Genomic DNA, 13,797 nt, shown 5'->3' with positions numbered 1-13,797 from the left:
TTACAGTTTGGAGAGCATGCCCTTGACATCACAGTTTGGTGAGAACTCAGCACTGGGAGAGATGGCTTAGGGCTGTGGAACAAGCCAGGAGTCCTGGGTCTACACCTCACTTTCTCGCTAATTTGCTGACTGGAGGAAACCCTGGCCTCTCTCTGAGCCTCAGTTTCCTCACTTGAAAAATAAAACTGGGGGCTCTTTTTCTCCAATGGCAATGAGTTGGTGGTTCCAAATGGGCAGTAGTGGCTCTGGAGGAACAAGGGCTGGATGGAATGGGCCACACAGGTTTAAGGGCACACTGGGGTTGGATGGCTGCTGAGGCAGCCGGCAGTCAGTCCTGCCAGCCCCCCAGCCTTGGGACAGAGTGTGTCTATGGCTTTAAATCTTTCCCCATCTGAGCCTCATGTCCTTCTCTACAAAGTGGACAGCGTCCTCCTGGGGCCAGCATGAGTCTTTGTCTGGGGAGCATCATGAATAGAATTTGGCTGCCCCAGCCCAGATGGGGAGTTGTGCCACACAGCCAGGCAGACAGACAGGCAGACAACTCCAGCAGGAAGGGAAATTGCCTTTCCAACTGCAGGGAGTTTATGTCAGTCCAACCCGGGGGCTCTCCAGAAGCCCCCTGTCAAAGCTGTGTCCTGGGAGAAGCAAAAAACCCCAGGACTGCTGAGGCACGGACATTTGAGCTGCCTTGGCCCTCCCTTCCCTTCAAAGGCAACTCCAGAAATCAATGGGAAGAGATTCATTAGAGGCCTGGGTGTTGAGCTCCCCACCACCTCCGGCAGTCCCTTTGTTGGCCAGCCTGAGCTTCCTGTCTGAACAGGCTGCCTCCGCCAAGAAACAGTCCACATTCTTCCAGAGGGCAGGTGGGCAGGTTGGGGACCTCGTGTCTGGGCCAGCGGGCAGAGGGACAGGGCACTACTCGCCTAGACTCACTCACTCCTTCAGGCAGCTGGTCCTTGTTTCATTCATACAGCAAATATCACACATCTGCCTAGCATATTTTAGATATTCTCGATATAACACATAAAACAGACAAAAGCTACTATTGACACAGAGCTTGCCTTCTAGTAAGGGAGGCAGCACTAAGGAGAAGTAATTGAAATACACCAGTCATAAATGTGAAGGAGAAAGCACCGTCAGGAGAGTGGTAGGAAGTGCCGGGAGGGGCTGCCAAGTGATTGGGCCATGTGGCTGAGGAAGGCTTCCCCAAGAAGGCGTCACCAGGATGAAAGCCTGCAGGAGGTGAGAAGCAGGCCTAGCCACCTGGAGAAGAACCAGCCTGGCAAACCCTGAGTGGGCATCTGGGGTGTCTGCAGCCAGAAGGGCAGTGAGGCTGGAGCAGAGTAAACCAGACGGAGACTGCAAGGAGGTGAGGTCAGGGAGGTCAGGCAGGGCCCTGTGGGTTTGTGCACTGACTGAGCTGGAGCCACTGAGGACGGGATTGAAGCAGAGGAGCAAGTTGCTGCAGCTTGGGTTTTCATGGCATCGCCGTGTGTGTCAGTTTGCCAGGAATGCCATAACAAAGGCCCGGAGACAGGTGGCTTAATCACAGGAACACACTGTCTTAGTGGTACAGGCCAGAAGTCTGAGATCAGTGGGTCACGTCACAGGCCCGTGCTGCCTCTGAAGGCACCAGGGGAGGACGTGTCCCAGGCCTCTCTCCCAGCTTCTGGTATTTCCCTGGCCTGTGGCAGTATAACTCCAGTCTTCATACGGCGTTCTCCCTCATGAGTGTCTGTCTCTGTGTCCCCTTTTTATAAAGACACCAGTCACGTGGGATTAGGGCCACCCTAATCATCTGCAAAGGCCTATTTTCAAATAAGGTCACATTCGTAGGTACTAGGGGTTAGGACTTTCACATCTTTTTGAGGGGTACACAGTTCAACCCACAAGACCGCAGCCTCTCAGCCTGTCGAGAATAATCACTGTTATCTCTTTTGGTCCTCCTTGGTGTAGGTGGCCTCACTCCCATTTTGCGAAGGAGGTGGTGGCTCAGGAAGTCTAAGTGACTTGTCCAGGGCCACCAGCTAGTCAGTAATTGTTTCCTGAGCCTCGGTCTCTAAATCCAGGCATGTCCCCTCCCTCCACAGCTCCTCAGCTAGTGGGGACGTGGCCAGTTTCTGCTTTCTGGCTTCTCTGCCCATGAGACATCCTGGTGGCTGAGAGGCTGTGGCCATCCCAGTGGCATGGGCAGACAGCCTGGGGGGGCGGCTGCCTTTCCAGCTGAGCAGGTGGAGGGGCAGGCAGCTCTTGAAGACGGAAGCCACCTGAGTGACCATTTTTTGCCTGGTTCTTGGGTTCCATTCCCCATCCTCTCTCCTCCTCCAGCCTGCAGGAGGCTTTCCTAGATCCTCAATGACCTTGCGGTTGTAGGGCTTCTCGGAGGTGCTGGGTGGGGGGGTGGGGCAGGGGTTGGTTTTGTGTTCCTAATGAAGTGATTATAAGATTTGGGCAGAAGCCAAATGCAGACTTGTGGGAAAGTGGTCTAAGACTGGGATGAGGGCCCTTCTTGGGGATAAATCCATGAAGGGAGGTGGAGTGCAATGACAAGAGGAGGAGCCAGGGGGTCTCATTCTCCACCATGTCCCCAGTCGCCCCTCAGGTAGAGCCCTGGCTAACCCAAAATGATAGGCGGATGCTTACAGTTGCACAGATGCTAAACATGAAAAAGAAACACAAAGAAAGGAAGTATTTCAGTATATGTAATGTTGTGTGCTGGAAAGAATATAAAACAAGAATCGGGGGACACAGCTCTAACTTGCTGTGTGACCCTGACGGTCACTCTCCTCTAGGCCCTGGAGTCCCATCTTGGGAATATAGTATGACAGTTACAGGTACAGACTTTGGAGCCAGATTGCTGAGTAGTTTAAATCCTTTAGCAAGTTGTCTAAACCTCTCTGCTTCAGGGTTATTCTCTGTAGAGTGGGAATAATAATCACACTTTATCAGAGAGGGCTGTCGGTGAGGAGGGCCTGTTGACACTTTTGGAAAGGGCCTTGAACCATGCCTGGCAACCAGGAAGCACCTTGTCACCCTGAGCTCTGCATTAGTATGGACAGAGGAGAGGCCTGGATCCAGCTTGGGGCTCCTAGCTCTGTGTCAGAAGTGAGAGTGTGCCCTCTTGCTGTGCCCTTGTGTGTCAGGGACACCTGCATTGACTGGGAGCTTAACCTCAAGGGTTCCTTCCTTCTTTAAGACTGTACGTGTAGAATTGAGGTTGACCAGAGCCAAGGAGCAAAGGGAAAGGGGGCAGAGGGAACAGTGTTATCAAAAGGAAGTTTGTGCCTTGACTCCTCAGAGGTGGGCAGAAACTCCAGAAGAAGGTCCCTGGAGGCAGAGCCCATGCACAGGACTCAGGCCCAGTATAGCTGCTTGAGCCTTCCCGAGGCAGCTGAGCTGGCAGTGAGACAGCTACTTCCAGGAGGTGTGTGTTTCTTTATTGAACGCACTCTGTGTCCTGCACTCCCTTCCATATGTTCTGAGAAGGACCAGTCCTGTGAAGGTGGAGGTACAGGCAGCCCCCAGGGCCTGAAGATACACCTGTCACATTCACATGGACACCCCCCAGGGCCCGCCCTCTAGTCTTCACTCCCTCTCTGAGCACTTGAGCCTGCATGGGTGACATCTCTGAATCACAGAGATCCTTGCTGAGACCTGCTGAATCAGCAAGCCCTGCTGGAGGAAGACCTAGCTCTGTGACTCAGAAGTGAGTGCCCAGAAGAGTAACCTCTTGAGTTCATGGTTATGCCTCTCTTCAGTCTCAGTGGAGGGAGCATGGCTTTTATAAGCCCTCAGGCCTCCCACCACAGGAAGCCTAGCACAGGAGACAACCCAGCCCTCAGCCTGGAAGCCTGGGGGTGGAGCCACTTTCCACCCTTGAGGGACCTTCATCCTAGGTGGCTTTCCCCCTTTTCCCCTTACTGGCCTGGGCTGGGACAGGATACAGGAGGCCCAGCCCTCTGTAGTTGAGCTGGGGAGCCCTGGAAGAGGCTTCTCCTGCACCCCAGACTTGATTGAAGCTGTCTCCTCCCCCCCAGGGCCCAGCTGGTCCTGCAGAGGTAGGTTCTGCATGACAGGCTACCAGAGCACCCTCCCTCCCGTGCGCCCTCTGGAGCGAGCTCCTTCCCCGCTGCTGTGATTTATTGGCGGCTCCTCCTCACCAGGGCCCACGGCAGGAGTTGGAACACCCACAAAAAAGGCCACCCGCTGTTGATCCCCACATCAGGCTTCCCGAGCACTCGCGGGCATTCATCAAGGAGCCAGGGTGCCGGGCCGCAGCTCTCCCTTTCTTCTGCCTCCCAAGTCATTCTTCTGGGCTGCGCCCCCCTCACCAAGATCACTCGGAGAGCTTACAGAGTGTCTGTACACAGAGGTGGAGAGCAGCTTTGTCTAGGCCCCTTTCCTGTAGATCCTTATCCAGGCAGGCGCCCAGGGAGTGGAGCAGACTTCTTTGGGCCCTAGGCTTTTGAACTAATCTTTGGAAGTTGGAGAAGTGAAGCTGGAATGTGGAGTAAGCGGGAAGAAGCCCTTCTGAAGCAAGAACTGGTTGGAGTAGCTGTACTGCTGTGGACTCTGGGTGTGTCATATTAATAGGAGCTTGCTACCCAAGCAGGCCTTAGTGGCTTGAATAGGGCTGAGCAGGCCTTGAAATTAGCATGTGAAAACCCGAGCTTTGGTCGAGGGGAGTGGAGGAGGGGGGCTTCTGTGCTGGCTGGTGAATGGATGCTTGAAAACAATTTGTTTTCCTAATTAGGTAAATCTGCTAGTGGAGAGTATTTTACTTTTGGGGGGAGAGGGAGGCTTACTTGGGGAAGGTTGAAAACTCTTGGCCCCAGGCCAGAGACGCTTAAATAAGCATATTAATGCTCCTCTCCCACCCAAGCCTGGGGCTTCTCCAGGAGTGAGTCTCTGGGAGAACTGGGGGCTTGGGGCCAGAGAGGAGGACTGGTGGGGCTGTCTTAACAGTTTCAAAGGCAGTGCTACCAGGTCTGTGTCCATCTGGTGTAAAACTCTGCTCAATTCCAGTCGAGATGCTGGCTCAACCTACAGGAGCGGTTTTTCTGAACTCAGTGCCTGAGGCTGGCCACATAGTACTAACATGTACAGGTTATTTCAGAAATCAACCTGTAAGTTCTAAACATTTGGGTCTTTGGTGGCTCAGAAGGCTCTAAGGATCAGAATGATACTGTGAACGATCATTGCACAGAACTTCTGGGAGGGGAGAATCCAGGAGATGAGCATTCTGGTTATTTGAGGTCTTGGCTGTTTGAATTCTGTATAATCGAGGTTCGAGCCCTGACATTGTGTTACAACCAGATTAATGTTAGAAACTGGGTCTTAGAGCCATACATCTTAGTGTTTTCTTCTGAAAAGTGGGCCAAATTGTCACGCCCATCTGTTTCTGGGTGTCGCTGGCTGAACACTGGGCTTTAGGGTAAGTTGTCTAGGGGATCTGCAATGGGGACTGGGCCAACCAAAGAGCAGAAGATGAGAGAGTCTTCACTGGGCCCCACGGCTCTTCCCTCTTGGGACCCCAAACCTCTGTGGGGCTGCTTGGGAGGGCAGGGCCCCACTGAATATCTCTGTGAATCAGTGACTGTCCCCAAAGAAGCCATTGTAACCCAAGATGACGGAAGTCTCCTTAGAGGAGGTGAGGCTTAGCACAGCCTGCAGTTTTGTGCAGAGCAGAGAAGTCCTTCTTCCCTTGGCTGCCCCAGGGTTGGCCTCGCAAGAAGGGGATGCCAGTTAATCTCTCTTGCAGGAAGCTAGTTCTTGCCCAAAAGGCAGCAAGTTATGAAGTATGAATTAATCCATTTAACCAGCTTCTCAGAGGGAAAGCCCATGACAACTGCATTTCCAAATGCCATCCCTGAAAGTGATATTTCAAGTGGCAGTGGGTGGGATTAGAGCCTGCTAACGATTTATGTCAAACAAGGAGCAAGAACACAATTTTTAGATAAGTGATTTGTCTCAGCCACTTCTAGGGCCGGCAGTAGGACAGACAGGAAGGTTTAGGGGCCAGCCAGAGGCTCAGGGATGGTAATCCAGGAATGAAATCAGGAGAAGCAACGTCAAAGGCTCCTGAACCTGGTCAATTCCCTGAGATGGCAAGGAGAGCAGTGCATGGCAGTCCAATATAGAGATTTTAATGACAGTTCTGGCTCCCTTTCTTTAGGGTGAATGATGCGGCCCGGCTTACCTTACTAATTGTTTGGGGCCGTTAGGTCACCATTCAAGAAACTCACTGGCAGGTGGGCGGGGCTGGGGGAGAGGGCTATATAGTTTCTCCCCAGAAGGTGATGGTGACGGGAAGTGCTCACGAAAGGGGGGGGGGGGGGGGGGGGGGGAGCCCTTGGGGGTGGGGCGGCGGGTGGGCTTCCAGGGTTGTCTTGGGGGCGGAGGGGTGGAGAGGGGGCAAGCTCAGTTCAGCACCAGGAGCCCTTGCGACAGACAGGCTGGAAGGAAAAGGCCGTGGCCACCACAGGATGCACTGTCAGGAAGGCAGCAGCTCCCGGGGCGGGGCAGGGCCGCGCGAAGCAGCCGCCCCCGGCTTCCCTACCGGCTGCTGGCTCCAGGGCACAGGAACTCCCTGAAGTCGGGGAGCTCAAGCGTACGTGCGCCCGCTCACCTTGCTCTGGGCTCCAGGCTCGGGGAATCCCAGGGGTGGCAGGGGCCCCTGTGCCAGGGAAGATGCCAGGCCGCCTGCCTTCTCCACCCTCTAACCTGTTCCGAAAATCCTGTAAACCTAAGTCGCAATCCGGCCCCAGTCCCGCCCCGCTCCCTCCCCTCCCCCCCACCCCCCCGGCCGAGGCCGCCTACAGGCCAGCTCTCTCCTCCGCCCCCACCCTGCCGTGGACCCTCATTAGCATGGCCACTTTGGAGGATTCTCTGGGGGGCGGGAGACACCCGAAGTCATCCACCGTCAGCTCCTTCCCGGCGGCCTCCTCGGGCGACAGCGCTCCGGGAGCAACACTCGCACAAGTGTTGCTTCCAATTAATTGCCTAGGCGGGGGAGGGAAGGGGGCCTGGTCGCCGCCCCCGCTCGGAGGCTGGAGCGCCGCTGGTCCGGTCGTGCGTTGGCTCGGCAGCGGCGTGCATCAGCACCACCCCTGCGTGCAAGTTTGAAATGTGAGCTGCCTCCGATTCATAGTCGCTCTCGCTCCCTCGCAGCAAAGTGGCTGGGCCGACCCTCTCTGCGCGCGAGTGAGTGCGGGCGGCGGGCTGTGGGGCGGGGGTGCGGACGCCTAGGCTCGTGGGGTGGGGAGGACGCGCGCGAGCCGGGGTTCCCTGGAGACGCCGAGGCAGGTCTGCTAGCCTTTCATCTTTCTCTCGCGCTCCTCCTCTTCCTTCCCCTCCCCCTGCCGCGGCGCGCCCGGCCTCCCCCGAGCCCCCAGCCCCATGCGGCAGCACGCCGGGTGGGTGGTCGTCCCGGCCAGGTCCCGGCGCGCGGCACAGGGCGCGGGCCGTGGGAAGTTTCCTTGGCACGCCCCGTGAGCCCCCGCCGCCCGCGCGCCCCCGGCCCATCCCCATCCCCGGAGGGCTGTCGCTTGCGCCCGGCGCGCGGCTGGCTGCCTCCTCGGCGGTGGCGGCGGCGGCTCCATTAGCGGCGCCTCCGCTTGTGATTGGCTTCGCCCGGGAAGCTGGAGACGGGCGATGAATAATTGATGTGTGCGGTGCAGTAGCCGGACGGCGGCGGCGGTGGCGGGCAGCAGCGGGCGGGAGCGCGGGAGTCGGAGCGCCCTCGGAGCGGGCAGCGCGGAGCGAGCGGGCGCCGGAGCTGCCCGGGCCCCCGCGCCGCCGCCGCCGCCGCCGCCCCCCGGGCGCGGAGCGGGGATGCAGGCGGCGCTCGCTGCCTGCGCGCAGCCTTTGTTCGGCGCCGGCTGAACCCTGCCCTGAGTCGCTCTCCGCGGCTCCCCCGGCCGGGCCCCAGTCCCCCGTGGGCGCCAGGGCGGGACCGCTGCCGGTGCAACTTCTGGGTAAGTGCGGGGCTGGAGGGGTCGGCCCCGGGGCGTCCGCGGGCCGGGCCCGGGCTCCCTACGGGCGCGGGGGTGAGTGTGCGTGCTTGTGTGTGACTGAGAGGGCCGGTGCATTGTGGGTAGCGCCGTGTGCTGCATGGTGTCAGCCCGAGGCTTGGCCGCGAGAGTGGCACCGGCGTGCACCGGGCCCTTTTTGTGCGTCCACAGATGGGGACCTCATTTCTCCTCGGGACCGGGGGCCTGGTTGCTCCCCCACACTCCCTCCCCGAAGGTGAAATGTTGGCTCACCAGCAGACATTTACAAGGTTCCGTCCTCAATTGGCTGCTGTTGCAGAAATAAGAATCGGCCAGGAAGCCGTCCGCAGAGGCCGACGGTCCTTAACTTCAAGCTGCTCCTTTGTCAGGATACAGCCCTAATGCTGGAAGCACCCAGAGACCCTGACGGGCGCTGGTGATGCCACCATTGCGGCAGGGTGCCCTTCAGAGATGTGGTGGGTGTAGAACAGACTTTTGACAAATGTTTGCTGGGAGGCTGGCTGAAGGAGGAGAAGAGATGGGTTTGCACTGGAGGGCAGGAAGGGGCCTTTCTGGGGGTACCTGACGCCAGGCTGTGAGGACCTTCAGACCCAGAGAGTGGGTCTCTCAGAGCAGTGTCAGGGCTAAAGGGAGGTTCTGGTGGTCCCAGCCACGTGGTTTTGGTGTTCAGGTCTTACACGCCTTGGTGCCCAATGCACTAGATAGGTCCCCATTCCTAGGTCCAACTGGAAGGCAGCTTGGGAGAGGTTGGGACAGGTCGGAGCTGTGACTTTACCTGCCCTCATCTTTTGCACCACTGGAGGGAGGCTGCATCTCCTTAGATGGGCTTCAGGAGACCTTCATTCTCAGGGTGGGGGCCTGGGTCCCCTGCTCTTGACATCTGGCTGAACTGCCAGATGGGCGCTGGGCATGGCTGGTGGCTTCTCCAGCAGAAGGTTTTGTGAGGCATCTGGCAAGGTCTTGGTGCCAGAGTGCTTCTTAATGGCCTATCCTTGAGATTGGGCTGCAGAGTGCGCCATAAATCTGGCTGGGGAATGAGTTGGAGTGGGCAAACTGGTGCCGCCCTGAAATCAGGGTGACCCTAGATGGTGGATAGGGACTCAGGCCCCTGCAGTTCAGAGGCTCCGGGCAGGAACCTCGTCTTCCATCCACTACAGAGCAAAAGGGCCTGTCCCACGGTGGGGGGTGGGGGAAACGGTGAGTCTTAGAGTCCATGTGGCTGCTAATAAGCCTGTTCCCCTTTTCTGTGTATTAGCCAGGCAGTGACTACCCCCCAACTAGCTATATTCAAGTCCCCTGAGCTATTTTTACTGTGAACTTCCTTAGTGAGAAACCACCAAACAGCAATGCTTTGGTGAGAATCTGGGACTTTACCGGAAGCAGCAGCCTGCACAGAGTTTGAGACTTGCTTCATAATGCTGTCTCCGCTCCCCTGCACAGCCTCCCCTGCACAGAGCCCCTTCACCTCTCTCTTTCACCTCTTGGTTCTCACCAGAGCCTGTGCACTTAGGGACGTGGAAGCCCTGGTTTCAGATGGGAAAACTGATGTGCCCGAGACCACCTAGTAGGAGATAGAGGAAGTCAGTCATAGCTGAGCCTGGAGCAAGGCCTTTACTGAGCTCCTTGAAGGCAGGGGCCTTGTGTTCCTCATCACTGTGTACCCCAGTGCCAACCAGAGTGCCTGGCAGGTGGTAGGTGCTCCATGACTGTTGAGTGACTGCATGAGCAGAAAGCTGGTCGGGTGCAGCTTTCCTTGTTGGCGTAGGGAGGTGATGGAGGGATTAAAAGATCACTTCCGGATTTATGTCAGTGTTAGCTGAGCACTGAGCAGCCAGGCCGTGCTCAGTCTCTGGGAACTCTAAGATGAGCCCCTACTCTGGTCTCAGCCAGTCAGACTGAGATTGGCGCTCCCACAGATGTTCAACCAAAGTCCTGCCTGGGAGCCTCCTGATAGCTCTTTCTGGATTACGCCTCAGGGAGTAAGGATGGCAGAGCTGTGTCTAGAACTGTGCCATGCAGTATGGTGGCCATTAGCCACATGTGGCAATTTATAAATTAAAAAGTTCAGTTTCTCATTTGCACCATCCACATTTCAAATGCTCAACAGTCTCGTGTGGCCAGCGGCTACCAGATTGGGCAGCCCAGATCATGGAACATTTCCACCGTGGCAGAAAGCTCCATTGGACAGCTCTGGCTAGAAGGATGGAGATTTAGGACAGAAGTGAGGTGAGGATATTAGTCCAGAGCCCACAGGTGTAACAGTGTGGGATGAGTCCATTTGATAGAAGAATCTTCCGTTTTCCTAGCACTTTATTTTCTGGCAGCCTCCCAGTGAGGAAATATGGACAAGCCAGGTGTTCTCATTGAGCATAGGGGAAAACCAAGGTTCAGTTTTGCCCAAGGTCACCCAGCGAGTGGCGTGAGCCCCCAGGCCTCCGACTCCTCTTCCAGTGCTCTGCCCTCCAGCAGAAGTCAGCCAGGGGCCAAGGGTGGGCAGCAGTCCTAGGAGCAGCCTCAGACCTCCCTGAAGACCATCTTGGTATGCGGTAGGCATCAGTCTTTGTGAAGTCATCCATCAATCGGGTGGGGGAGCCAGCTTAGCCTTGGGTCCGCAGGAACAGAGAGTTCTGTCCTGGCAGAGCTGGAAGGAGAGAGAGAGAGGCTTTCCGGGTGAGGGAGGTGTTTACCTTGATCGATGTGGCTTTGGTCCCATGGGAGAGGCTGGCTCTTCTCTACAGGGAAGGACCCCATCAGTGGGCCTGTGGCTGGGTTTGTTAGTTCTACCCTAGGGAGAGGTGTGCAGGCCCCAGCCCAAGGGGGAAAAGAATTTGAGGGCACTGGCTGGCACAAAATGCCCTTTGCTCCCTCCCTCCCAGGACCTGCTCCCCTTCATGTCACAGGGCATTCACTATGCCACACTTGTCCTGGCTGCCCCCAAAAGCCTCAGGGGCAGGAGGAAACTCTCCCAGGGCCTGGCCGAGAAGCAGCAGCCTCACAAGGGAGCCTGCTCAGGAAAGAACAAGGCCCCTACTCTCCAAGCACTTTCAGCTTCTCCGGGAGCTCCCAGGCCACTAACCACAGGCAGGAAAGGACAGTCAGTCCACTGCCCGGATGGGTGAAGGGTCTTCCAGCCCCAAGGTCACATGGCAGGGCAGGCCTAGGATGGCGCTAATGCCCTCTCACAGTCCCTGCAAATCTCAGTCTGCCATTTTGAACTTGAGATTTAAATGTGCCTTGCTTCAGTTTCCTGCTCCAGCCCTGAGGTGAGGTCACTTTGTCTCTGGCCTTGTCCCTGTGTCCTGAGGTGCCCACCTTCCCCTAGCGTTAGACCTTACTGCAGCCTCCAGGTCCCTAGGGCTCTGAGCTGACTGAAAGGAGAGGTCTGAAGAGGGGTGGCTCTCTGCCAGGGACCCCAGCACACCTTGGAAGGTGGTCTTCAAGGCCCATCCATGGGAGCTTGAAGGATGAAAGGGGCTTTGGCAATGTTCCCAGGTTCCCAGTTCCCTGGAGTGAGGTGGGGTGGTGCTCAAGGCCCCTGCTTACAGTGCCTTTCCCTGCCGCCATCGGGGGCCGCCCACAGCACTCTTGTTCCCCGGAGTCTGAAATGCTGTGTGGCCTTCAGAACTGACTGGTGGAGCCCGGCCCTGACCCCACCGCCCAGAACACTGGGCTGGGCCTGCCGGGCGGTCCTCCGCCCTGCTGCCCAAGCAGTCTCAGGAAGGGAGCCCCTTTCCTCCCTCTCAGTAGCCCCAGGCATGGCATGGACTCTTGCTTGAGGGCCCCACGACCATGCTGGGTTCTCCTGCTGGCCCCGCCCACCCATGGGGTGAGGCCAGGGCTTATGAGTGCCCTAGCCTGGGCCAGTAGTGGATAATTCATGCATGTTTGGTGAATGGAGAACAGGGGCTTTAGCCAGGACACCCACATTCCTGGAGGCCAACACTCCCAATCACTTTGGAGATTTGATAACTCTGGGGTAGGGCCCAGCCTCTGATTTGGCGTTAGTTTTGTTAAGCTCTCGCAGATAATTCAGATACTGTTCATGGAAACATGGCTCCCAGCGCCTAGCCCTCAAGTGATAATATCTATGATCTGGTGCCAAATTAGTCTGTGACCTTTGGCAAGTCACTTCCCCTCTGGGGGCCTCTATTCTCGTCTGTGTACTGAGAACGTTGCTCTGTGTCTCATCTCTAAAAGGTAGACTTCACTTCAGGAGTTCTACTACTAGTCTTGTGCTAGAGGGAGGTGTGTGTGGTGGAGGGAGACAAAAGACAGAAAAAAGCTTGGCCCTGCCTTTGGGGCTACCACCGGTATCTGAGGATGCAGTGGGAGGTACTAAGGAGCACCAGAATGAGGAGAATTGAATGAATAGAGGCCTATGCTCCACACCCTAAGAGCTATAGAAGGAAGAGGGGGAGATGGTGACTTCGGGGCTAGAGTAGCATGAAACCCTTCCCAGGTGGAACTTGATTTGGGAAATGGGTAGGATTTGGGTCTTGGGTGAAAAGGGGGATGAATGTCGGGTGGGAGGACTAATAGACAGAAAGGCATGTTAGAAGAAGGGAGGGTGTGTCTCCAGATGAAGCAGTGGAGGTGAGCCGGGGAAGTGGAGCCATTGCTGAAATGACAGTGGGGAGCACAGATTTTATCCTGGGGGCAGTAGGGAGCCATTGAAGGCTTTGGAGCCACAGAGGCCACTGGGACTTCCAGGAGCAGGGATGCTGCTGAGTTGCAGGCAGGAATCCAGGCAGGAAAGTAGGGGAGCTGTGCGAGGTCGGAGTTCTGCTGCGAGAATGTCCCTGCCTCTGCTGACGCAATGGAAAGCCTCATCTTGATGCAGGGTTCCTGTTTGTGGTTGCCCATGGTAGGGGGCGAGGGCAGCCAGCTCTTCAGAAGAAGAACTTGATGGAACTTGTCCAGACCTCCCCTCGGCTCCCTCTGGTCTCTCCTGGAAAAAAGAGAGCTGTGTTTGTGGAATCTGTCCTCAGTCTCTAAAGGGAGTTACAGCCAGGCCTGGGAGGTTTTAAACCAATATGGGGAGTTCCCTGGGTCTGAGACTAGAGGAGCCAGGTGACAGAGGACAGCCTCTAGGCTTGCAGAGTTTAGTCTCACACCTTCTCCGAGCCTCCTCGGTCAGAGCCTGAGGTGGCTGGAGATTTACAGGCACCCTTTCCACCTCCCAGGAGTATAATCTTGAGGTTGGCGGATTCCCAGTGTGCACAGAAGATTTAACAGGGTCTGTTTCAGCTCCTATGTGTGGGAGGGAAGGCTGTGAAAAATGGGGGGGCATGTTTCAGACAGAAGGGGAAAAAGAAGCCTTCTTTCTGTCTCCTCTCCATCCTGCTGCTTCCAGGCCCAGCTCAAATGTCACCGCCCAGGAGGCCTTCCCTGGTCCTCTGCCCCCAGTATACACGCAGACACGGACGCTGTCCCCTGGCAGTCCTTTTTACTTCTTTGTACGTCGAGGACCTACAACCTTAGATCCGTCTGTTTTACATGGTCACTGGCCTACCTGGGTGTGGGCCCCACCAGGTTGTGAGTTGCAGGACGGGACCTCCATCACTTGTGTCCATGCTGGGTGCTTAATAAGTATCTCTTTAAGTGACCAGCCCAGGGCACAGGGTGGTTGCAGCAAAGGCAGTTATCCAGGAAGAAATGGAGAGGCCCAAGTTCTTGGCCCAGCTCTGGCTTTTCAAGGTGGCTGTGTGGTGTGCAGCAGCCCTTGTCCTTCATGGGGACCCCACCTATAGGAAGAAGCACTGGATTTACTGTCCTGTCCTAGAGA

At 56.6% G+C, this 13,797-nt stretch overlaps 1 protein-coding gene across 8 annotated transcripts in view; it reads left to right on the top strand.

The window, feature by feature from the left end:
- Positions 1-13,797, top strand: part of ZMIZ1 (zinc finger MIZ-type containing 1) — a 236,780-nt gene that overhangs the window by 159,030 nt on the left and 63,953 nt on the right. Inside the window, exon 1 of one of the 8 annotated variants that reach the window (XM_046654628.1) lies at positions 7,254-7,976. The exons of the other annotated variants lie outside the window; for them this stretch is intronic. The gene's annotated coding sequence lies outside the window, so the exon portion shown is untranslated. Of the gene's footprint in view, positions 1-7,253; positions 7,977-13,797 lie in introns of those variants that run through there. 8 annotated transcript variants of the gene reach the window in all.

This window comes from Equus quagga, chromosome 2 (genome assembly GCF_021613505.1).
Source record: "Equus quagga isolate Etosha38 chromosome 2, UCLA_HA_Equagga_1.0, whole genome shotgun sequence".
In the NCBI taxonomy this organism is placed as follows: Eukaryota; Metazoa; Chordata; class Mammalia; order Perissodactyla; family Equidae; genus Equus; species Equus quagga.
The sequence above is the reverse complement of the archived record's forward strand: the minus strand, read 5'-3'. Positions and strand labels throughout refer to the sequence as shown.